The 24,854-nt window shown below is 34.5% G+C and overlaps 1 pseudogene across 1 annotated transcript; it reads left to right on the top strand.

Annotated features, from left to right (window-relative positions):
* Positions 1-511: 511 nt before the first annotated feature.
* LOC109791401 (putative terpene synthase 2) lies at positions 512-11,696 on the top strand (annotated as a pseudogene). Its single transcript, XR_014430135.1, has 7 exons — positions 512-779; positions 6,614-6,890; positions 7,018-7,390; positions 7,941-8,158; positions 8,337-8,463; positions 8,572-8,817; positions 9,002-11,696. The product of XR_014430135.1 is annotated as a putative terpene synthase 2 (transcript).
* The last annotated feature ends 13,158 nt before the right edge of the window (positions 11,697-24,854 follow it).

The raw sequence follows: 24,854 nt of genomic DNA, 5'->3' as shown, positions 1-24,854 counted from the left end.
TTTTAATATAAATTATTGCTTTAGCTGACATGCATATAAATCGGTTAAGACAAAAACTGTATATAAACTATTTTTTACGTCGGTTCATGAACTAATATAGAAGGTTCAAAATAAATAATATAAAAGAGTTTTATTTCACTAGTAAATTAAAATCAATAAATATATCTTGTGCTTGTTTTATTATTTTTTAATTACAACTAATTGCTATTTTTTGTTATTTTTTCCAGCAATATTATGGACCTTGCCATCAGATATAATGGATCGGTTTAATTTGAAATTAAATAAAGTTAATTTTAAAATATTGAATATAATTGAAATACATATGTCAATTAATCTTAATACTATCACTTTCCGTTGTCCAACTTCTCAATTCCATGCAAAAGTCACGATGACTCTCATACACACCACATGACCCAATAACCACCTCATCCTCTTCTCCCATTCATAACACATGCATGATCAACACATGCAGAAATATCTCTAATGCATACAGTTATGTGACCAATTTCCAAACTTCATATTTATAGTCCCAACGTAACACCATTGACATAGCATGCCAAAGCCCTTAAGTTTTATGTTTGCGATTTAATTAGCTAAATATCTCATTCATAAACCACCCTTTATCATTAGAAGAAACATTTTGAAAGCGAATTACGATGTCTATAGCACCACCTTCCGCATCTGTTGCTTCGACCCAACATGACATCACGAGACCTTGTGTAAAATTTTGTCCTAGCATTTGAGGGGATGTTTTCCTTCAATATGATTCAGGATCATTGGTATTATGTTTATATTCATGTGCAATTTTTTACATAATCTGTTCGTAAAGGTATTGTTACTTTGCTAGGGTTTTAATCAAATCTTGGATTAGTTTAGCTAGTTCCATGCAAGAGACTCCTCATAAGTAGAAATATGTAAAACAGAAAAGGAAAAAATTTCAACCATTAATTTGGTGAGTGTAAATTACAGAGTTTGAATAGAGTTCCACACACATATATGAGAATCTATTAGTAAATATATTATACAAGACCTATTCAAATCCCATACAAAAATTACATCCTTACTAGTAAAATTTCTATTATTACATGCGACTTTTCCTGCGAATTTTTCATAAAAATTCGCAGGAAATGTTGTTCCTACAAATTTTCTGCGAAATTTTATCTGTAGGTAATACCTTCGTAAATAATATATTTTTACGAATTTTAAAATTTGCAGGAAATTTTCTTGCAAAAAAAATTTACAGGAAAGTTTCCTGCAAAAAAAAATTGCAGGAAAGTTTCCTGCAAAAAGAATTCGCAGGAAGTTTCTTGTGAATTTTTTTGCAAGAAATTCTGCAAGAATATTTTTTACAAAAAAAATTACTATAAATTCTATCAATAATTCTTCAACTTTCAAATGCTCACAATGAATTCATTTGAAGCATTTATTTCTATGCCTCCAACATGTAATACATAATCTTTTAAATTCTAAGATTGTAGATTATAAGCCTAACACTCAACCATACAAATCAACTTGTAAGGTAAGTGTTACCCCAACTTATATACTCTTTAATTGTTTTATTTTCAATCGATGTGGGACTTGAAGTTTTTTTAAAATATTAAACTTATAAATTTAAATATTTTTTAAATTTTTCGTGCGGATTAAAATTTGCAGGAAAATCAGCAGGAAAAGTTACCTGCAAATTTTTTCTACCATTTAGTAAACATTACTTGCAAATTTATTTTTTCAAGAAAATCTGCAAGAAACAAAATAAAATTCTTACAATATTTTCTGCAAATTTTTACCATAGAAAAAAAATTCTATGATTATTAAAATTGTAACAAAATTTATAAGAAATATATGTAAATTATTTTTCGCAAAAAATTTCTGTGAATATTTTTTGCAGGAAAATTCGCAAAAAAATTTTGCGAATATTTTTTTGTAGAAAAGTTTGCAAAAAAATTCTACGAATATTTTTTTGCAGGAAAATGACACTTTTCTAGTAGTGCCTCGACTTGGGCTCCTTCTAAAGTTGATTCTTAGCATATATTATTTACTTTTTATTGATTTTATATTTCTTCTGTCATTGGAAAATTTTCACTGCAACAAAATAGATTTTTAGTGGTATTTAATATGGTTTTTAGTGGTAATAAAAATTGCTACAAAATCTTTTAGCGGCATTTCCACTATAACCATTGTATGCAGTGTCGCTAAAACATTTAGCAGCAATTATTCTGAATGCTGGTAAAAATCTTTATAATGGTCAGAAAAGTGTATAATTTTTTGTGACATTTTTTACTTTCTACTTGATGTGGGACTTGTAAGATGAGGACTTCAATAGTGACTGACTCAGCTAATATGATCTGATAAGCCGACTTAACAGAAAACATCCCTGAGGACTCTGCCACCCAACTCCAAGAGTCGCACTGGGAGGAGTTGAAGATGCGACTATTAATTTGGCGCAAAAGTTGTTGTTCCAAAGGAATTTCCCACTCAAATCTATTTCTCCTCCACCTGAGGTGCCACACCCATTCTCCATACACAACTGCCCCAATCTCTGCAATAGAAGCAAGTTGCTGATCAGACATAATGAACAATCTAGGGAATGCAACTGCAAGATTAGTAGGCCCCACCCACTTATCTAGCCAAAATCTAACTTTAGACCCCACTCCAACTCTCCACTCAATCAACTTATCAAACCAATTATCCTCCTCAACTCCACCACACACCATTAAAAGATCCCTCCACCATATAGAATCCTTCTGAGAGGAGGCTTGAGCACACAGATTGTGCCCACCTCTGTACCTTGATTGTAGAACTTGAGCCCACATAGAGCTGGATTGGTGGAAGAGATTCCATCTCCACTTAGCCAATAGCGATCTATTGAAGAGTATGATATTTTTGACTCCCAATCCCCCTTTTGCCTTTGGTAGGGTCACCTTATCCCAACTAATCCAACAAACCTTCTTCTGATCCCCAACTCCACCCCACAAAAAGCGCCTTTGTAGGGAAACTATCTCCTTAGCCACCTGATTTGGGATTTTGAAGAAAGATAAATAATAAAGAGGGAGGGAAGTTAGCACAGAATTCACCAGACACACCCTACCTGCCAAAGAAAGAACTTTATGCTTCCACATCGCAAGTTTCTTCTGAACTTTTGAGATAATTGGCCTCCAGGTGACCACAGTTATAGGATTTGCCCCGATGGGGAGGCCTAAATAGGGAAACGGTAGAGATAGAAGTGTACAATTTAACAGATGTGCAAAATCCTCCACTAGGGCCTGATCCACACAAATGGAACCAAATTTACTCTTGAAAAAGTTGACCTTTAACCCTAAGACCACCTCAAAGCATCTGATTAGACTTTTTATCAGAAATACGTTTTGCAAAGAAGCTTCTCCAAAGAACATTGTATCATCTGCATATTGAACCAAACTAACTTCAACTTGATTGTGTCCGACCTTCACACTATTGAATCTCTTATGCTTCACTGCTTCCCTCATCAATCCTGACAACCCCTCTGCTACAATCATGAAGAGGAAGGGGCCAAGGGATCACCTTGTCTTAGCCCCCTTCCCATTGGGAATTCGCTAGTGGGACTACCGTTAACTAGCACTGATAGACGAGCTATATTGAGACACTCCCTGATCCATCCAATCCATTTAGGATTAAATCCCAAGCGCTCAAGCATGTATAGTAGGTATTCCCATGACACAGAGTCATGCGCCTTCTCAAAATCAACCTTAAAGAATATGATAGGTTTTTTCATCCTCTTAGCCTCATCAATAACCTCATTAACAACCAGCACACTATATAACATATTCCTACCTTCAAGCAAGGCGCTTTGTCGTCGCTCATCAATAACGCTCGGCAGAACTTGTTTGACTCTATTGGCAAGAACTTTGGCTAAAATCTTGTACATACACCCAACCAAAGAGATGGGCTTGTAGTCCTCAAGCCTTTGTGGATCCTGTTTCTTTGGTATTAGAGTGATGAAGGCAGAATTCGTGCCCCTAGGCAGTCTCCCATTGTGATGAAATTCCGTAAGAAAGCGACACATATCCCCTCTTAAAGTTTCCCAAAATTCCTTTAAGAATTTGAAATTCACACCATCAAGACCCGGACATTTATTACTACCACACTCCCACACTGCAGATCGAATCTCCTCTTCAGAAAATGGAGCAATGAGTAATTCATTCTGATCTTGGGAAAGTGATCTAAAATGTGTACCATCCAGTCTTGGTCTATTTTGGCACTACTCTTGAAGCCTCTGATAAAAGAAATCTCTAACATGTCCCTTAACTACTGTAGGATCCTCTGACCAAGAACCATCAATGAATAGTCCTTTCAAGGCATTTTTCTTTCTCCTCCAGATTACCATGAGATGAAAAAATTTTGTATTCAAGTCCCCTTCCTTCAACCATTTCACTCTTGACTGTTGTGATAGAACCGACTCGTTTCTAATTGCCACTTTCCAAAACTCATTTTGTAATTCCACTCTCTTTTGGATCTATTCTTCAGTCAACCCAAGGTTTTCCTCCTTCTTATCCAGGTAGTTTAGATCTTTGACGATCCGTTGTTGTAAGACCTGTGGATTCTCAAAAGACTCTAGATTCCAATGTTTTAGCTTTGACTTCAACACTCTCAACTTTTCCTTTAGAACATATGCACCGCCACCCCTGAATTAAGATTCCTTCCCAAGAGTCCACAACAAACTTCTTAAACGATGGGTCTTGAAACCAATGATCTAGGGTACGGAATGGTTTTGGTCCCCAATCTGAGTTACACACCTGCATCTTGACTGGACAATGGTCAGAAATACATCTATTTAATACAGTCTGTAGACAGCCAGGCCAAATAAGAAACCAAGATTCTGTCCAACCTACTCTTAACCATACCATTTGGCTTAAACCATGTGAATCGGTTACCAACAATAGAAATATCCTCAACTTCCATATTAGAGATAAAATCATTGAAGAGTTGAATATCAGTCTGGTTATTGCTCTCGCGCACCAAATTGACCCTTTCAGACACCGCTCTGATACTATTGAAGTCTCCAGCCACGCACCAGAGAGATACAGAAATAGCACTCCTCTTACCAATTAGCTCAGCCCACAGTTCCCGTTTTAACATTGATTGACATGGGGCATAAACATTATTAACAACCACAATTTGCGCACCATTATCTTTCCAGGTACCCACAATACCTAGAAATCCCAAACCTTCAAACTGATTGACCAAATCAAACTTGTCTTTCCTCCAAGTAGTTAATAGTCCACCCGCCATGTTAATTGCGGGAACCATCCTCCAGTCACAATCGTTGTCCCCCCACAATGAACAACAAATCTCATTTGTTACATCCTGTTTTTTAGTTTCCTGCAAACACAAGAAATGAATGTCTTCCTCCATTATGAGCCTTTTAATATACCTCTGCTTGATTTTCCCTCCCATCCCCCTTACATTAAGAGTCATCAACTTCATGATCTACCGACTATATTATCCACCCTTGACTCGTCAATTATCCTATGCCTCTCATGTTGATCTCTTGACTCTAGATTAACCAATGTTTCTATGATATGTTCCTCCTCACCATCAAAAGTCATGCCTAATGCCTTGCCAATTTCCCTGACTCACTTAGCCTCTATGACCTCATCTTTTAACCAGAACATCCTATTGCAATTTCTAATATTTCCATCAGAAATTGAATTGCATAACGAAAGGACTTGTTGCCTAACCTTTCTTTGATGCCGCTTGACAGAAGCAACCTGTTTGCCTTTAATGGATCGCGGCTTGGAAATAATGGTGTGATTCCGGTCCGCCACTTCACCTGGAGGGAGGAGAGAATGGGTCAATGGGGAATTGGATGGAAAAATAGCAGGTTAACTTAACTCTACAAGACAAACTTGTAAGGTGAGAGTTATCATCCATTTATATACTCTTTAATTATGTTATTTCAGGTCGATGTGAGACTTAAGTTTTTATAAATAAATAATTATCGTTAATAGTAAATTTTAGTATTATATAAATACATTTTTAGTGATCATTATATATTAGTCATTAATATTTTTATTAAATAATAAAATAAAGACAATTAATTTATTGTCACTAAATAATTGTCGGTAATAATCAATTTTGTTGTAGTGAATTTTCTGCCATTTTTTTTAATATGGTTTTATCTAAAAATCGATTCATCATTCCGCTTCCTCTTTTTTTAACTGTATTTTCCAATTTGGGTTAGCCTGACCGAATTAATATGAAAAGAGGTGTTTTTGTAGAATCTTGTAACCAAGTCATCGTACTCAAAACTATTATCATGCCCCACAGAATACAGATGTTGAATAACAATGTATGATCTCTGAATTATATGTCATGTATAGTTAGCTATTTTGCTTCGAATTAAAAGTCGGTTAAAAACTGAACTAGTTGACTTCTTTTTTTTTTTTTTTGGTATAATCGTTTAGTTTTCTTAAACAAAATCACAAGATATCTCTGATAGGAAAAAGGTAGATCATATAAAAACATTTTAAGAGTGTGAGCTTGGAAGTATAGTAGAATCATTCACATATGCATTCTTCAATTCTTTCAAGAATCACATCTACATTACACACATTTTATTCCTTGCAACTAATTGCAGGAAATCAATGATAATATGGAGCAACAAGTTCAAATGCAAAAAGAGGAAGTGAAGAAGATGTTTCTATCTTCAAGCAATAATGTCTTACAAAAACTAAATTTCATTGATTCATTGCAACGTTTGGGTATATCTTATCATTTTCAACAAGAAATTGATGAAGCATTAGAACAAATCCACAATACATTTACAAACGATAATGTCATCAAAGAAGGTTGCCTTCACTGTCTTGCGTTACTATTTCGTTTGCTTAGGCAAGGAGGATTTCATATTTCATCATGTATATATGTAGAACTTTACCCACTATTTTCGTTACCAATTGACATTAATCATATTATTTACGTAGATTCTTAATAGTCCAATTAGAATCTCATATAGCTCGTATTTGTCGGTGAATTCTAATATAGATATATTTAACAAATTCAAGAACAACCAAGGAAACTTCAATCAAAAAGTTGCCAAAGATGTACAAGGAATGTTGAACTTGTTCGAAGCTGCACAACTAAGGGTTCATGGGGAAGATATACTTGATGAAGCACTTGATTTCACACACACTCACCTTAAGTCCATGACCAATCAATTGAGCTCATCCTTTGCTGCACAAATAAGTCACTGCTTAAGAAAACCTCTTCACAAAGGAGTTTCTAGGTTGGAGGCAAGGCGTTACATTTCCTTCTATGAAGAAGATCCTTCCCATTGCAAAGTTCTTCTTACTTTTGCAAAACTAGATTTCAATATGCTTCAAGAATTGCATCAAAAAGAAGTCGCCAGCATCACCAAGTAAGTACTACATATCTATAATCATGAACTATTAGAATAAAAAGTTCAAATAGATCATATGAAATCAAAGAGTCCTTCACAGTTGCATTCTAGTAAGAATGTTTTTCTCCGAAGAAGTATAGGATTGTTCACCACAATCTACCCTTCTCTTATTATGCGCCTTTTTAGATAACTTTTCTAAACACTTTTAAGAGAGTAAATTAAGAAGAAAAAGTGAAATAATTTTTTTCCTATATAAGTTAAAATTAACTTATGCACAAAAGTATTTGTAAAAAAAATTTCATATTAATTTTTTTAAAATCTTTTTTTCAATTCATATATAAGTTAGGTTTAACTTATAGAAAAACTTATTTTAATTCTTTTTATTTTCTATTTTAAAAATACTTTTAGAAAAGTTTACCCTATCAAATTCATAATAATTTATCATGCTTATGCGACAAAACTTTTAGATCATGAAAGGATTGCGAGTTAAGTTGTTATTAAACAATTTTTAGTCAACTTATAATCGATTATCAATACGATATATAGCTGTATTTATTTTGCATTGCAGATGGTGGAAAACTCAGAATTTGCGAGAAAGGTCCCTTACGCTAGAGTTAGGGTGGTTGAGGGTTACTTATGGCCATTGGCCATGTCTTATGAACCTGAATATAGCATTGCAAGAAAGATGGAGAGCAAATTGATTGGGTGTATCTCTCTTCTAGATGATACATATGATGCCTACGGCACAATTGAAGAGCTTGAACTCTTCACACAGGCAATTCAAAGGTTGATCTCAATCCAAAAATAATTGACCAATTTAATATTATATTATTACAAAGGAAAAATTAATGATTTGAAAAATCTTAATAATGTGATTATTGGTGCCATTCTTCTAATTTAATCTCGTGAAATTTTAAATCTCCACTTTTGATCCATATTCTCTTATTGTATATTTGAATTTCAGTTGGGATATTAGCTCCATTCAATCTCTTTCAGAGAGCATGAAAGTATTATTTGATGCAATTGTAGAACTGTGTGATGAAATAAAGTTGACTACATCGAGCATGGTAGTGCAATGTATCAAACAAGCTGTAGGCTTCCTTTTCCTATATTTTTTAACTAATCAATTAATTAATGTTGTTTTGCATCATTCACTTATATTGTGTAAATAAATAATATTCAGGTTATTTTACTTGTAGTTTTGTAACCTGGCACGAGCATACTTGGTTGAAGCAAAATGGCGTCATGAGCACTATATTCCAACATATCATGAGTACAAGGATAATGGAGTTATATCATCTACATGCCCTCTTCAGATAACATCATTTGTTCTCTTGGCAAATTTTTCAACCCAAGAAATGTTTGATTGGATTTTGAGCGATCCAACAATCATTAAAGCTGTTTCACTTATTGGCCGACTAGAGAATGACATATCCTCACATAAGGTACTGTAAGTCTTATTTATTTGAACTTGTTTTTGTTTGATAATAATTTTGAACCAATGATATTAAAGTCGCTATTATTGCGCTATGACATGAGCTAGGTTTGGCTTCATTCCATAAACGTGAAAAATTATGTCACATATCTAATGGAGCTTTTTGTTTCTGCATTTGCTCTAATTCTTTCTAGTTTGAACAACAAAGAATGCATGTTGCGTCGGCAGTTGAATGTTGCATGAAGCAATATAACATTTCACAAAAAGAGACCTATAAATTCATAAAGAAAGACATAGAAGATTTTTGGAAGGTTATAAATGAAGAGTGCCTTAAGTCAAAGTGCATCCCAAAACCTGTGCTTGATTGTATTCTTAATGTGGCGCGTATAACTGAACTTACTTACGAAAACTTCAAGGATAAATACACTAATGGGAAACTACTGAAAGATTACATTGTTGCACTACTTGTGGATCCTATAAGCATCGAGCAACACGAGTAGGAGAAATGGACAAAAGGTATTAGTTAGAAGTAACTATTTTACATATCTTTTGCTGCTAATGGAGTTGCGTTGGCTACATAGTTGGAGTGGTCAGTTTGAGGTTTCTATCATATATGTTGTTCTTGTTCTATTTGAGTTGGGGCAATATGGTTGGTCCGTTCTTGTGCAACTTATTTTATATTACTTTTCTTTAGGGTTGTTATTATGATTAACAAGTTGTAACTATACTACTGTGTAAGCTGAATTGTGTTACACTTGTGTTGGATTTGGCCCCTCCAAGGCTCCAACTGCTCAATAATATTTTTTTCGTTATATATAAAAAAAAATATTAATTACATCTCTTTTGTTTGGTAATAGCGTACAATTGAAATTTTGAGAATAATAAATAATATTGTATTGATAATTTTTGAAAAAGACAGAATATAGACATAATCTTTTTTATAAGTGGACAGAACTTAGATATAAATTTTTAGGCATTTTTAAGTTGTTCTCGACACAAAATTATAGTTTTACTTCACTAATTTATTTTGGCCTTTAACATAAATTTTTATCACGTGAATTAGTAATTAAGGTAAACACTTTAATTTCAATTTGAGAATTATAATAATAATAATAATAATAAATAATATTTAAAAATTAAAATTAAGTTTTTCCCATTCTTAAAAATCTATACTAATTAGAGATTAAAATTCTGGTTACTAGAGTAGTTTTACATTTTTCCATATGATGAAGTCATATTAGCAATTGTAAACCAAGATGGGAATATGAAAACAGTTGGTGCGTTAGTAGACATCCTCCTAAATCGAGTGAAGGGACAAATACGTGAGACGTGAAAATGTCATGAGTTTACGTAATAATAATGTTTTAATTCTTTTTTATAATAAAAATTGGTAAAATAGGAACAAAATTTTAATATTATCATACAGGGTACTAATAATGACATCCTAAGATTCTTAAACAAAGGCTAGCCTAAAGCTAGGATGTCACTACTAGAAAAGTGTTATTTTCTTGTAAATTTTCTTGTAAAAAAAATATTTGCAGAAATTTTTTGCAAATTTTCTTGCAAAAAAATATTCACAGAATTTTTTTTGCGAATTTTCCTGCAAAAAAATATTCGCAGAAATTTTTTGCAAATTTATTTACGAAAAATAATTTACAGATATTTCTTACAAATTTTGCTACAATTTTAATAATCATAGAAATTTTTTTTCATGATAAAAATTTGTAGAAAATATTGTAAGAATTTTCTTTTGTTTCTTGCAGATTTTCTCGTAAAAATGAATTCGCAAGTAATGTTTACTAAATGGTAGAAAAATTTTGCAGGTAACTTTTCCTGCGGATTTTCCTGCAAATTTTAATTCGCAGGAAAAATAAATTAAAAATATATTTAAATTTATAGGTTTAATATTTTAAAAAAAACTTCAAGTCCTACATTGATTGAAAATAAAGCAATTAAAGAGTATATAAGTTAGGACAACACTTACCTTACAAGTTGATTTATATGGTTAAGTGTTAGGCTTATAATCTACAATCTTAGAATTTATATAAAAGATTATGTATCACATGTTGGAGGCATGGAAACAAATGCTTCATATGAATTCATTGTGAGCATTTGAAAGTTAAAAAATTATTGATAGAATTTGTAGTAATTTCTTTAATTTTTTTCATAAAAAATATTCCTGCAAAATTTCTTGCAAAAAAATTCGCAAGAAACTTTCCTGCAAATTTTCTTGCAAATTTTTTTTTATAGGAAACTTTCCTACAAATTTTTTTTTGCAGGAAACTTTCCTGCGAATTTTTTTCGCAAGAAATTTTGCAGGAAAATTTCCTGCGAATTTTAAAATTTGCAAAAGAATATTATCCACGAAGGTATTACCTGCAGATAAAATTTCGTAGGAAAATTTGCAGGAACAACGTTTAAAAATTCGCAAGAAAAATCGCATGTAATAAGAAAAATTCTAGTAGTGTGTCAATTTGGTAAGAAAAGTACATATAGTAGTCCCTATTATCCATCTTAATTGTAAGATAAATATTCATTTTTTATATTCATTTTTATATTCGTATGGGTCTCATTAAGAGGACACTTGTATATTTTTTTAATTGTTATTGATATACATAGATATTTATTAAAATATGAATAATAAATTATAAATATTTTTAAAAAATTCAATAATAATTTCTATTCGTTCTAATAATTTTTTAAAATAATTTAAAAGTCAAAAGTCAAATTATTCAAATATTATACACAATATTATTAATCAAGATTCTTTGATTTAAAAATTAAATTTAATTGTTAAAGTATTTCATTCCCATAAGTTTAAACAAATTTAATAAATCAAAATAATTCAATTCCACAAGTTCAAAATAAAAGTTAAAAAATTATAATATTTCATCATCACAAGTCTATCTAAAAGAAATTTAAGTAGTATCATATTTTCAATTAACACATGCTATATATTTTAACAAAATATTTAACAGGTACAAATATATCCATTTAAATTATCAATAGGTACACATTTAAGTACATTTATTATCTGTTGCGGATTTTATTTGTGGATACAAATATTTTTGTCATCCTTACCTAGTGTCTGTTTAGATACAAGCTAAAAACATTTATGAGAGCTTATTTATTAAAAATAAAGAGTATTTTCTATAGCATATAAACTCTCAAAAGCACTTCAAGTAAGATCTTAGAGGATTACTGCACAGGCTAAAACTACAAGCAATTCCACCTAGTTGAGTAGTAACAAATGGGTGGAACTACTTCTAAATTGAGTCTTTGCAATAACACACTAGATAGACCTCTACTGGTAGCTAGTTGTAACATGTCATTGGTGCTCTGCTTATAGTAGTATTAGGAATGTCTTCATATTTTACCAAAAAAATTTGTATAAAATCAATAAAAAAAAAGTAATTTATACTTTGAATCTTGAATAAATGAACACTACTTTGATCTTACCAAAGGTGGTTTTTACTATCTTTAATCATATCTAAGTGGTAGATTATTGTAACAGTCCAAAAAAAAAATTAATAGATGTTTTATTAATTAATTTAGAATTTTATAGATAAAAATGTTTTTAGATAAGAAAAATAAAAATTTTAAATTATTTTACTTGATCAGATATTATCTTATGTATTTGGTTATAAGAGTTTTAAATAATTAATTAGAATATTTAATAATATATATGAGTGTTAGCCTATAAAAAGGAATATTTCAAAATTATTAATTATGAGTTATTAATTAATTATAAAAGAAGAGAAAGTAATGCTGGTTAAGTTGTTTTAACTGATGGGTGAAATTGGATTGGGATTTTCTATATAAAGAGAAGTTACATTGTGGTTGTTCCACACTCTTTCTATTTTTCTTTTCCTTCCATTCACTACAACACAAATAGCTTTTAGCAACATTTGAAAAATATTATTTAATTATGTATAAATGTTACTAATTTGATTTAGCAACACATTATCAAATATTGTATATAGTTCATGTTGCTAAAGACTTTTAATAACATTTTTATATAATTAGGTAACATTTTTCAAATGTTAGCAAAGTAGTATTTTTGTAACATTTTAATGATGTTGCTAATAGTTTGTTAATTTATAAAATAATAATTAATTTTAATTTAGATATATTACTATCAATTATTATATTTTTATGTCTCTTAAACTCCTAGGAATTCCTAGTTATTTTTTAGGGAAAGACATTCTTAATTAGTTACCACTAATTATATATAAAATATCAAATTTTATTTATCTTAAGTATAACTATATGGTTATATATACTCTTTATGAGTCATTAATCTATTCGATGTGGGACTTTAATTATGGATAATAATTAGAGATAAGAGAAATATACTTTTTTTTACTTGATGTGAGACTTTGATTTTAGAAGCAATTATAGTAACATTTTTCAAAAAAAATGTTGCAAAATAACCTATGTGAAATTTTTTTACTCAATATGAGACTTTGATTTTGAAAACAATTAGAAAGAATAATATTAAAATAAAAATGTTACTTTATCTATAATGACATTTTTTAAAAAAATTGTTGCAAAATAACCTATTTGTTTAATATTTAGTAACATTTTAACAAATGTAAACAAGAAAATGTTGCTAAAGAATTAAAATCTAGTAGTGATTGAATCTTACAAGAGTTTGGAGAACTAGAGGTGTTGGGAGGAGAAGTGAGTAATATCTCACTTTAGGTGTGATTTACCTTCGAAGTAGTGAAATTGACCCAATCTCATTTTGTTTGCATATGTTGTAAGAGGGGAGAAACCCAAATTCTAAATATGGATTGTATTGTTATGTTCCATATAACTCTTTTGTGCTCTAATTAAAATAATTGAAAGTAGTCATATTTATATTAGCATGATTTCCTGCATTAATTTGAACCCTAAGATAAAGTAAATTGAATTAGTAAAGAGTGAAGAAAGAGAGGATGAAATTTGCTAGCATGTTGTTGTTTGGTTACGCTTATTGCATGATGTAACCAATTAAAACATATGAAATTGTATGGTTATCTATATATATATATATATATATATATATATAATATGTGCGAATTTCACAAAATTTGGGGTTAAATAATATGATGAGTGATATTCTTTAAATAATAAGTAATTATTACTTTGCATGATTATTTTAAATAACGAGGAATAATTAATTAGGTTTTTATCGATGGGTTATGCAGAGTTGGGGTTTTTCTTTATTTATAATTTAGTAACGTTAGTATTGCCTCACAAACAATTTTAACAAGTGTCTTGTGATTTGAAGAGAAGGGAGAACCATAGACTACCACAGATGACTTTGGATATCCAAATCAAGACTTTAGTATCCATCAAGGTAAGGAGGGAGTAAGAATTTCGCTTCAGGTTTGGGTTAACTATGGGGTGGAAAAATTAGCCCCTAATTATGTTGTTTGTGTTTGAGAACACGAGGGATTAAACCAAAAATTGATTGTGAATGCAATATTTATACGTATATGTAGTTCTTCATATTTTGAATGTGCTATTAAATTATGATAAGTACTATTTGATGTTATCTCTGAATGTGAACCTATGTGTCTATGAGTTTCCAAGGGTCTTAAGGACTAATACAAAACAAATTATTGGAGAAACAAATATGAATGGGAAACCTATAGAGTATAATGAAATAACTATGTAGTACTATGTAGTAGATACCCCCTAAAGTCACCTAATTCATAGAGTCATATGTTTAGCTTGTATAACTCGTAATTTGCAAATTATGCAAAAAAACTTATACAATATCGCATTAGGCACCACATGAGATTGTCGAGCATGAAGTAACAGAGGACTCTCTATGACGATTATGTTGGGCATGAGGTCGACCACATTAGGTGTGAGAACCACAAAGTGCTTGAGGCATTGATGATGTCGAGTGTGAGCATGGTTACACCAGGCATGGGAGCTCCAAGGGGCTCCTTGTTAAATTCATCGAGCATCATGCCGAGTATGATTTGTCTAGAGACTGTTGGCCTTGACTGTGTTGGGTGTTGTCATGTGCCTACAACCAATATGTATGTAATTGATTGAAAAATGTAAATAGTCTTGATAATTAAACAATATGAACTAATTGATTTTGATAAGTGAAATGTGTGTGTTTTAAGGGTGTAGTGTGGAATAGGGAGAACATATGTGATGTTAATGTGAACCTTTGAGATATGTGACAAAAGTGTAAGTGATTATGCGACTAAGTCTAAGTCTAATCTAGTAGTGTGAAAGTCTGGGTAAATGGCGTAGCAGGGATGTGACTAATGTGATGTGAAACTGTGTATATGTGGATTGTGAATGCATTGACATGATCATGCATAAGGTTTGTTTGACATTCATCATGTGCATTACGTGTTTTGTAATGGGTATGGTGTGAAATACATTGTTAGGAAAGGTTTTCTTTATGTAAAAGCTTGGGGATCCATGTCCTTTAGGATAGCTAAGTTTTGGAGCCTTAGTCTCACCTATTGTGTGCATGGGTAAAACTTGGCCAACATAGTTATCACAATGCACCACTAACGTATTTTCTTTTAATGTAGAGTATTGTGATTGATAGAAAAGAATGGCACAATCCAAGAGGGGGGGTGAATTGGATTCAATGACCCTTTAAAAATTTATCAGAGTATTTTGGATCTTAATTTCAATCAAAACTTTTCTATGACAGAATTTCCAAACGAAGCCCTCCTAAAGACTTGTTATGAGAATATGAATGCAATGTGCTCACTTGATTACAACATAATGAGGTTCAACAATAATGTTCAATTACAGATTTAAACCATCAAGATTCACATACACTAGTTAATCAAGTTTTATCTTCTTTAATATTCAATTAAGCAATTACTTAAAGTAAGAGATAAGGTTGAAGAAGATTGCACAAGTTTTTTATACTGGTTCAGCCACTCCACATGTCACCTACATCCAGTCCTTAATCAACACTTGATTAAGATTTGTTCCACTATCTTTAATCAAGAAGGTTTACAAGCAAACACACATGCATATACTTCTATACTAAAGATAACCACTTTCTTGACCCCAAGAAAGCACCCCTTGTAGAACCCACTACAAGAAACCTTATTACTTGAGAAACCCTTCTCAAGATTTTCCACAAAGATTCACAAAGAATAAAAGGAACGAATTCACCTGGAATTCTTGAACAAATCTTTATCTTCCCCTTTCAAGAATATGATGATGATGATTTTCTAACAAAGCTTTTCACAAACGTTTTTACTCTTGGATTTCACAAAGAAAACTCTCCAAGATGTCACAAAGACTCACAAAAACGTTTTTCACAAATTGATTATCAGTTCTAACTCATGTCTGAAGTTTCTCAAAGTTCAAACTATTTATAAAAGTTTCAAACACAGATAATCGATTATTTTAAAGAATAATCGATTATTTTGTTCTTCAGGTTTTCTGGAAACCAACCAAGAACAATTTAATCGATTATTTTGCTGGATAATCGATTATTCCAGAGAGTTGTTCCTGGGATAATCGATTATTTTGGCAAATAATCGATTATTACAGCAAGGCATTCCACTTAGCCTATCTGCTGAAATAATCGATTATATTTAACAATAATCGATTATTTTGAATCAGTTCTTAAAACTTCATTTTAAGACTCAAAATAACTTTTCAATATTTTTAACTCATCATCATATACTCTCTACTTGTTTTAGATATAGATTTTCTTATGCACAAAGCATACTAAGCACACAAAACTATAGAAACATATTCACAACAATTTATATCCTAAGTTCTATTACATAGCTCCAACTCATAGCATTTTCTTGACACTTCTTTGACTTTGTTTTTGTGCTCCAAGTTGTTCTCATGTTGTGATCATCAAAACTCTTTTAAGCTCTCCCAAGCTCAACAATCTCCCCCTTTTTGATGATGACAACCCATGGTTCATATTGAATCAACCCAATGCTAAAAACATCATTGTGCCTTCCATTGTGCCTTTAAATCATTTCAACCTGCACAATACACACACACAAGCACAATACCTGCACAAAACAACACTGTACACACACAATACCATTTCTCCCCCTTTGGCATTATCAAAAACAAAGTAAGCCAAGTTTAACAAGTATAAGCCATGTATAGAATATGTCCAGCAATAACCAAAATTCAGCTTTGATTCAGCAAACCAAACCAATCATATGTGCACCATTTAGTTACAGTTCAGACCAAATCAAGTCAAGAAAAACATTACCACAATAAAAAAAAACAGAGTATTCCAATCAAAACCAAAATAGCAATTCATATGCTCACAAAACAGAGCACTTTTGTATCAGTCAAGCACACCATAACATGATACCATATTCAGACCACTAAATCAGCAAAATAAAATCCAAATTTCATCAGATTTAAATTGTTCAACATCAAAAGCAATAAAAGTGTTTAGAAATTAAAATCATTACAACCCAAATGAACTTAAAATTGTTCCAAACTCGAATTAAAAACTAAACAAAATAACAAAAAAATAGAAATCACTCCTCATCATCCGGAATACCAAGCTGGGTCTTGATGAGTCTAACTTCATGATCTACTTCGTCAAACCTATCAAGAATTCCATAGAACATGGATTCTTGTCTCCGTGACATCTCCATCATAGCATCCATTTTGTTGATCATGATATGCTCAAATGATGAAAATGGCTTCAACTCCGGCTCAGCTTCCCTAGGCTCAGCTTCCACTTGTGGTGGCTGATCCTCATCTTGAGAAGGAACACCATCCTCATCAGTAGCTGGCTCCGGGGTAGGAGGAATGTATCCTTTAAAAACCCACTTATTTTCTTGCTTCAGCATCCCCATGTGATGCAAAGAAGATTTCTCAATCTTATTTGATGCGTGCAGTACAATCTTTCTTTCACCTGTCAGATCTACACCAGCATTCTCAAAGATTTTGGACAAAAGCAAAGCATAAGGAATTGGACCGTCTTCCTTTCTCCTTGCTTTCCAGATACAATCGTTCACAACCGACACCCAATCAATCTTAATTTTCTTCTTAATCACATGCATTAACAAAATGTCATCCCTGTAGACCCCTAAAATTGTCCGGGTCGGAAATAAAGCTTGAAGACTCTCGAAGACTGAAGGATAATCAGCCAGAAGGACTCCTCGAAGGCCCTAGGAGGGTTCTCTGTAGGTCTAGAGGTCTTAGAATAGCTCAAAATAAGGAAGTGGAGGGAAAAAGCCCAATACGGCCGTACTGAACTTAATACGGCCGTATTGAAGCTTCAATACGGCTGCAGCGAAACTCAATACGGCGTATTGAAGTTTCTGAAACTTCAATACGGCCGTACTGAAGTCAATACGACCGTATTGACACTTCAATACGGTCGTACTGAAGTCAATACGACCGTATTGACACTTCAATACAACCGCAGCGAACTCAATACGGGCGCATTGAAATTTCTGAATTTCAATACGACCGTATTGAACTTCAATACGACCGTATTGAAGTTCAAAAATTTCAATACGGCCGTATTGCCCCTGTAGGCCGTATTGCGCCTATTCCCTATAAATATGACGTCAATTGGACGTCATTCCACACTTTCACACTCAGTTTTGACTCCCTCCTTGAGTATTCTGGGGTTTTTGAGCAGTGTTCTGCCCTAGAAATCTCTCTGGGAGTCGATCCGACGAAGTTCTGGAATTCCGAGCACTTAGCTTGGAGATTCGAACCTAGTCGAAGGGAAATCCTCCGGATTTCCATAGTCAAAATTTTATAGGAGAGAGCGAGCGAGCTTGTAGAGCGAGGGAACGCCAAAAAGCTTCCCAGTTTTACTCAATATATAAAAGCACGCTTCAAGAGGTTTCTTCTTAAATCCTTCCTTTTACTGCTTTCTGTGTGCATATTTAAACTGTCATCATGTAGATAGTTAATTTATAATCGCTTATAATAAATAGGGGTAATTTAGTAATTTTATACTGTTATTTTAGAATATAATCTGTCATAGGGAACCCGAAAGGGGCGCTGTGGGGTGCTAACACCTTCCCCACGCGTAACCGACTCCCTTACCCGACTCTGGTTGTAATGGCCAAAGTTGATTTATAAAATCAATTGCCTTATCCCTTTTTCCAATGTTTTGAGTAAAACATTGGTGGCGACTCCACGAACCCTCCTTTTACGAAAACCACTAATCCATGGAGGGTCCCGCTTGGGATTAATATGGATTGGTGAGACGTTTTAATAAATAAATTGGATAGGATCGACAAGGTCTCAGTTTGAGAACAAGTCGTTCTAATAATCCAATACATTCTCAAAACTAAAATAAAAGCGAGCTCGACCGTCTTCGCGACCGCCGAGGCCCGTTTCGGGCCGGTGGCGACAGATGGCGACTCCACTGGGGAAGCCTCGAGAGTCAGTCCCATTTAGTGACAGATTATTTTTAACAAATAATAGTTAAAATTACTTTATTACCCCTTTGCTTGTATGATAATATGTTTTATATGGCTTTAATAACTGTTGTATTTTTAAATTTACGCAATTGTTTGAAATAAAAACTGCACACAAACCTTTGCACACAACAGTTCCCTCTATACCCGGGGGCATGAGTGATTAACCATAGGGAGTGGATGTTAGTACGGCCGGTTGTCGAATGGGTCTATAGGTGCCCGTAGACCGTTGTCGGAAAACATCACTCAAGGTGATAACCATGAACTTGAGTCCGACGGTGCGTTGGAACTTTCCATCGACCTACGACGAGAGGAATTGGGTCCCTATAATGGGGGCACCTTGGGGGCCTTGGACTGGTGAGAACAGTTAGAACCTACCTTGAATATGCACCATTTCTGCAGGATACCCCTACCTCGTGATTCGCTCGTGACTGTTCGTGGATGAGTGAATTGTTTGTGTAAATGTTTATGTGCAATTGTTTGTGCATTAATAAATAACCTCGTGATAAGGTCTAAAGAATAATCCCCATGCATGAAAATGTCATGACATGAGAGGAAAGACCATGTGTGAAAATATAATAAAAGTAAGGAGCATAGACATCATTATCAATAATACCTCATGCATCCTCATCATCATTTATAGGTTCACTAATACCCTCTCGATGTGAGTGAAAGAGACCCGTGACTATTGAGATTCTCCGTTGTGGAGAGATAATAGCCTAGGGAGGGTGATAAACTTTCATCTTAAAAAGGCAGCGCCTCAAAGATGAAAGATTATCAAGCTCACATCAAGAGTCTATTCATATCATAAATAAGCTAATTAGAATAAACATTCATTTTAGAAAGTGGCTGGTCACCTCTCTATCCTCACACGCGCAAAGAAAATCAAGAAAATGGAAGCGCTAGAGGAACAAAACAAGAAGCTCACGACCGAGCTTTCACAGCTCAAAGAGCAGATGGCGCAAATGTTGGAACTCATGCGTCACCATAACATTCATGGATCTCATCACAGTGACCATGGGTCCCATCATGAGGGAGAGGAGGAAGAGCATGAAGAAGATCCTCCACATGCCATACCTATTGGGGCTGGAATCATGATTAAAGAGCCCGAAGTTTCAAAAGAACAATTCCACGCCCTAGAGGATCGGCTAAGGGCTATGGAGGGGCATGATTTTGACATCAAAGATGCCGCCGACATGTGCTTAGTGAGGGATATTCAATTCCCTCCCAAATTTAAAGTGCCAGATTTCCCGAGATACGTGGGATCGACTTGCCCCAAGAGTCATCTCACCATGTACTGCCGAAAGATGGCTGCATATGCCACAAACGAAAAGCTCTTGATCCACTGCTTCCAAGAGAGCTTGGCTGATACCGCACTCAACTGGTATATGCAGCTAGATGGAAATCAAGTATGTACATGGAGGCAGTTGGCCGACGCCTTTCTCAAGCGCTACAAATACAACATCGACCTAACACCCGATAGGTCAGATCTTCAAGCCTTGAGTAAGAAAAATGATGAATCTTTCAAGGCGTACGCCCAACGATGGAGGGAGTTGGCGGCACAGATAGAGCCCCCGCTGTCGGATAAGGAGACGGTGTCCTTATTCATCAACTCGTTGACTGGTCCCTATTACGATAAAATGATAGGGAACACAACGACACTCTTCTCGGACATCATCACCATTGGGGAGAGAGTGGAACAAGGACTTAAAAGTGGGAAGCTAGCAAAGCCCTCCCAATCATTCGAAGCTAAGAAGACCTTTGGGAAGAAGAAGGAGGAAGGAGTCAACGCCATAACCATTTCTTCATCTACTTCCACTTCGAAGTCGGGAAGATCGCAATTCACCCCTGTGAAGAAGTTTGATAAACTTCCGACCACTTATAGCGATCTCCTGCCGAAGCTAGTAGAAGCCAAACTTCTAGCTCATGTTCCACCAAGGAAGATCGACCCACCTTACCCCGATTGGTACAAGCCACAAGACAAATGTTTATACCATTCGGGGGCACCAGGGCATTCAACAGAGAAATGCCTAGCTCTCAAATACAAGGTCCAAAACCTTATTGATGCCGGGTGGGTCACCTTCGATTCGACAGCGCCCGATGTGAGCAAGAATCCTCTGCCAAAGCAGGAGTAGAGAGAAGAACAAGCCACGATAGGGCCCCTTCATATTTCTCTTTTAGGGACTCATGATCAGTACCCGAGATCATGAGAACCTTTTCATGTAAATAAGGGTTTTTGTACAGTTTTAATACATATCAATAAAGAGGCATTATTCTCTTTTTTGTTCTTTTCTCTCTTTCCTCATTAACATTAATAATTCTAAACCTAAACAGAACCAATAAAATAATTATGTCTGTAATTGTTCGCTCTGACCGGGATCCGAAGGTGAAAGGGTTGAGTTGGACAGTGATGAGGAAACCATTTCTCCGGATCTGCAAAGATTGCTAGATCAAGAAGCTTGTCAAGAGAAATTGGAGACTATAAATTTGGGGCATGGCCAAGAGAAAAAAAGAGGTCAATATTGGGACCCATATCAGTGATGAAATAAGGACACATGCTTCCGCTATGATTATAATAAAATCATTCTTCATTGCTTCTTTTCTTGCTTATAATAAAATTCTAAACCACATTATCTTTAACCCTGTTTGAATAAACATGAATGAGGTTAAAATCATCTTAATAATAATAAACCCACATCATTTTTATGTGGAAGTGTGTGTGACAACTTGGAGCACCTTCCCTTGGCCTTGACAAGTGCCATCATGGATAAAAATAAATCCTTCAAAATAAAAGAAGCTCGGCAGGAAACCCAAAAAGGGGTCTGCGCAAAAATAAGAGCAAAAGACCCGCTAGGAATCCCACAAAAGGGTGACCTAGGCAAAAGTTAGGGTTGCAAAAATGAACAAAAACAAAAGTCCGCTAAAACTCCACAAATGGATGTTTTAGGCAAAAGTTAGGGCAAAAGAAAAACAAAATAAATCCATGATGGTACCATCAATTGAATTCAACAAGGGGCTCAAGAAAAGCTATCCAAGTTGTCAAAGCACAATCATTAATAACAAAGATGTGCTTAACTTCATAAAGTGTTTAATCGAACAAGCCTAAACACATAAGCCTACCTCGGCTAACCATTCTTACAAAAACCATTTTTTCAAAAATAAAATAATCCCCTCTAAAACACAAACTTCAGAATAAAAAATATCTTTCTCTTCTTTTCTCTCTTGTCCCAAAAGATTTTAGAATAATCTAGTGGAAGCATGGAGAAATAAATCATCACTGATCTGAACAACAAAATGGTGGAAGAACTATGCCAAGAATTCAAGATCCAACACCACAATTCTTCCCCATATCGGCCAAAGATGAATGGGGCAGTCGAGGCAACCAATAAGAACATCAAAAAATAGTGCAAAAGATGGTTGTCTCATTTAAAGACTGACACGAGATGTTACCCTTCGCTCCTCATGGCTACAGGACTTCAGTACGTCCATTTACAGGAGCTACTCCATTCTCACTCGTTTATGGGGTGGAGGCAGTTCTACCCATCGAAGTCGAGATACTCTATCTAAGGGTAATCATGGAAACAAAACTTTCCGAGGCAGAATGGGTTCAAAGCCAATATGACCAGTTGAACCCTATCAAAAAGAAACGGCTGAACGCCATATGCCATGGTCAAGCCTATCAGAGGAAGATCAAAAAGGCTTTTGACAAGAAAGTCCACCCTCGAGTCTACCATGAGGGAAAGTTGGTAATGAAGAAATTACTACCAACTCAAAAAGGGCAAAATCGGAAAGTGTGCCCCAAATCACGGAGGACCATACGTGGTAAAACGAGCCTTCTCAGGAGAAGCATTGATTCTCACAAACAGGGACGGAGAAGAACTTCGATACCCAGTCAACATTGACGTGGTAAAGAAGTACTATGCTTGAAGACGTTGCTTGCATAGGCCTGCTAGGATGAAAACCCAAAAAAGGCGTCCTAGGCAAAAGTTAAGGCAAAATAAAAAGCCCGCCAGTACAAGGGTACTAGGCAAAATAACGGCAAAATTACCCCGTTAGGATACGTCCTAAGCAAAAGTTAGGGGCAAAAGAATAAGATATAAAAACAAAGCAAGCAACGATCACTTGAACCGAAAACCGAAAGGCGGTTCAAGTGATAATCTTCTAGAAGCAAGCGTCTTGCAGTATCTACACTCCTGGCTCAGGCATCTCACCCGAAACGATTAGGGGAACGGGAAGAGCGACAATTACAGATATAATTGTTTAAGCCAAAAATGTATAGCCTACCTTGGCCAGCCATTCTTCAGAAATTTCCTTCTGTATATCTCTCTGTAAAAACACTTGTGAATATCAATAAAAATATCCATTTGTTTCTTTTCTTTCTTGACCATGTGATTATGCCTCTGAATTGGTTTTTCATAAAAATTGTACGAAATTCCATTAATAATCGGTCAATAAAAGAAAATTGGAGGGGTTCCTGTAAAATTCATAATCTCCTGCATAAAGGCTCACAAAAATACTCCCTCGCGTCAATGACAGAAAGTCCTCCAAGAAGAAGAGGATAGGGAGAGCCACTCACTTTTCTAAATAAATGAACAAAAATAAAAAAATTGTATTGCATTTGTGCATCACACACACATTAGTTGCACATTCAAAGACCTTATCATGAGGCAACCGCATAAAATAGAAAAATAGAAAATTGCTTGTGTATGACAACAGCAAACAAAATGCAAAGATTCAAAAAATCAACAGCGTCATACAGAATAACTGAGCCTGGAGAGGCTTGCCGAAAGAATACTCTCAGAATAACTGAGCCTGGAGAGGCTTGCCGAAAGAATACTCTCAAAATAACTGAGCCTGGAGAGGCTCGCCGAAATAATACTCTCTCAGAATAATTGAGCCTGGAGAGGCTTGCCGAAATAATACTCGTACAGAATAATTGAGCCTGGAGAGGCTTGCCGAAACAATACTCCCACAGAATAATTGAGCCTGGAGAGGCTTGTCGAAATAATACTCCTTCAGAATAATTGAGCCTGGAGAGGCTTGCCGAAATAATACTCCTACAAAATAACTGAGCCTGGAGAGGCTCGCCGAAATAATACTCTCTCTGTACAGAAAAAGCCGAAAAACAACAGAAAAGGCAAAAATACAGAAAAAGCCAAAAAATGACAAAAAAGGCAAAAATACAGAAAAAGCCAAAAAATGACAAAAAAGGCAAACATACAGAAAAAGTCAAAAGTCGACAAAAAAAGACAAAGATTTCACATCTTTCAGAATAACTGAGCCTGGAGAGGCTTGCCGAAACAATACTCATTCAGAATAATTGAGCCTGGAGAGGCTTGCTGAAATAATACTCCTTCAGAATAATTGAGCCTGGAGAGGCTTGCAGAAATAATACTTCCTCAGAATAACTAAAGCCTGGAGAGGCTTACAGAAATAATACTCCCCCAACTGTGCAGAATAACTGAGCCTGGAGAGGCTCGCAGAAATAATACTCCCTAGAGGGAACCTCAGCTCAAGCTCACGGAAAAATCCCCAGCGAGAGCTATCAAAGCAAAATCGACGCAAATCCCCAATGGAAGTGCGATCATCCAAACAGTATATACAAGTCAAAGGACTTAACACTTCCTCAGTG

Source organism: Cajanus cajan, chromosome 10 (assembly GCF_000230855.2).
Source record: "Cajanus cajan strain Asha chromosome 10, NIPB_CcT2T_4, whole genome shotgun sequence".
NCBI lineage: Eukaryota > Viridiplantae > Streptophyta > Magnoliopsida > Fabales > Fabaceae > Cajanus > Cajanus cajan.
Note: the sequence above shows the minus strand (reverse complement) of the source record. Positions and strands in the feature narration are given on the sequence as shown.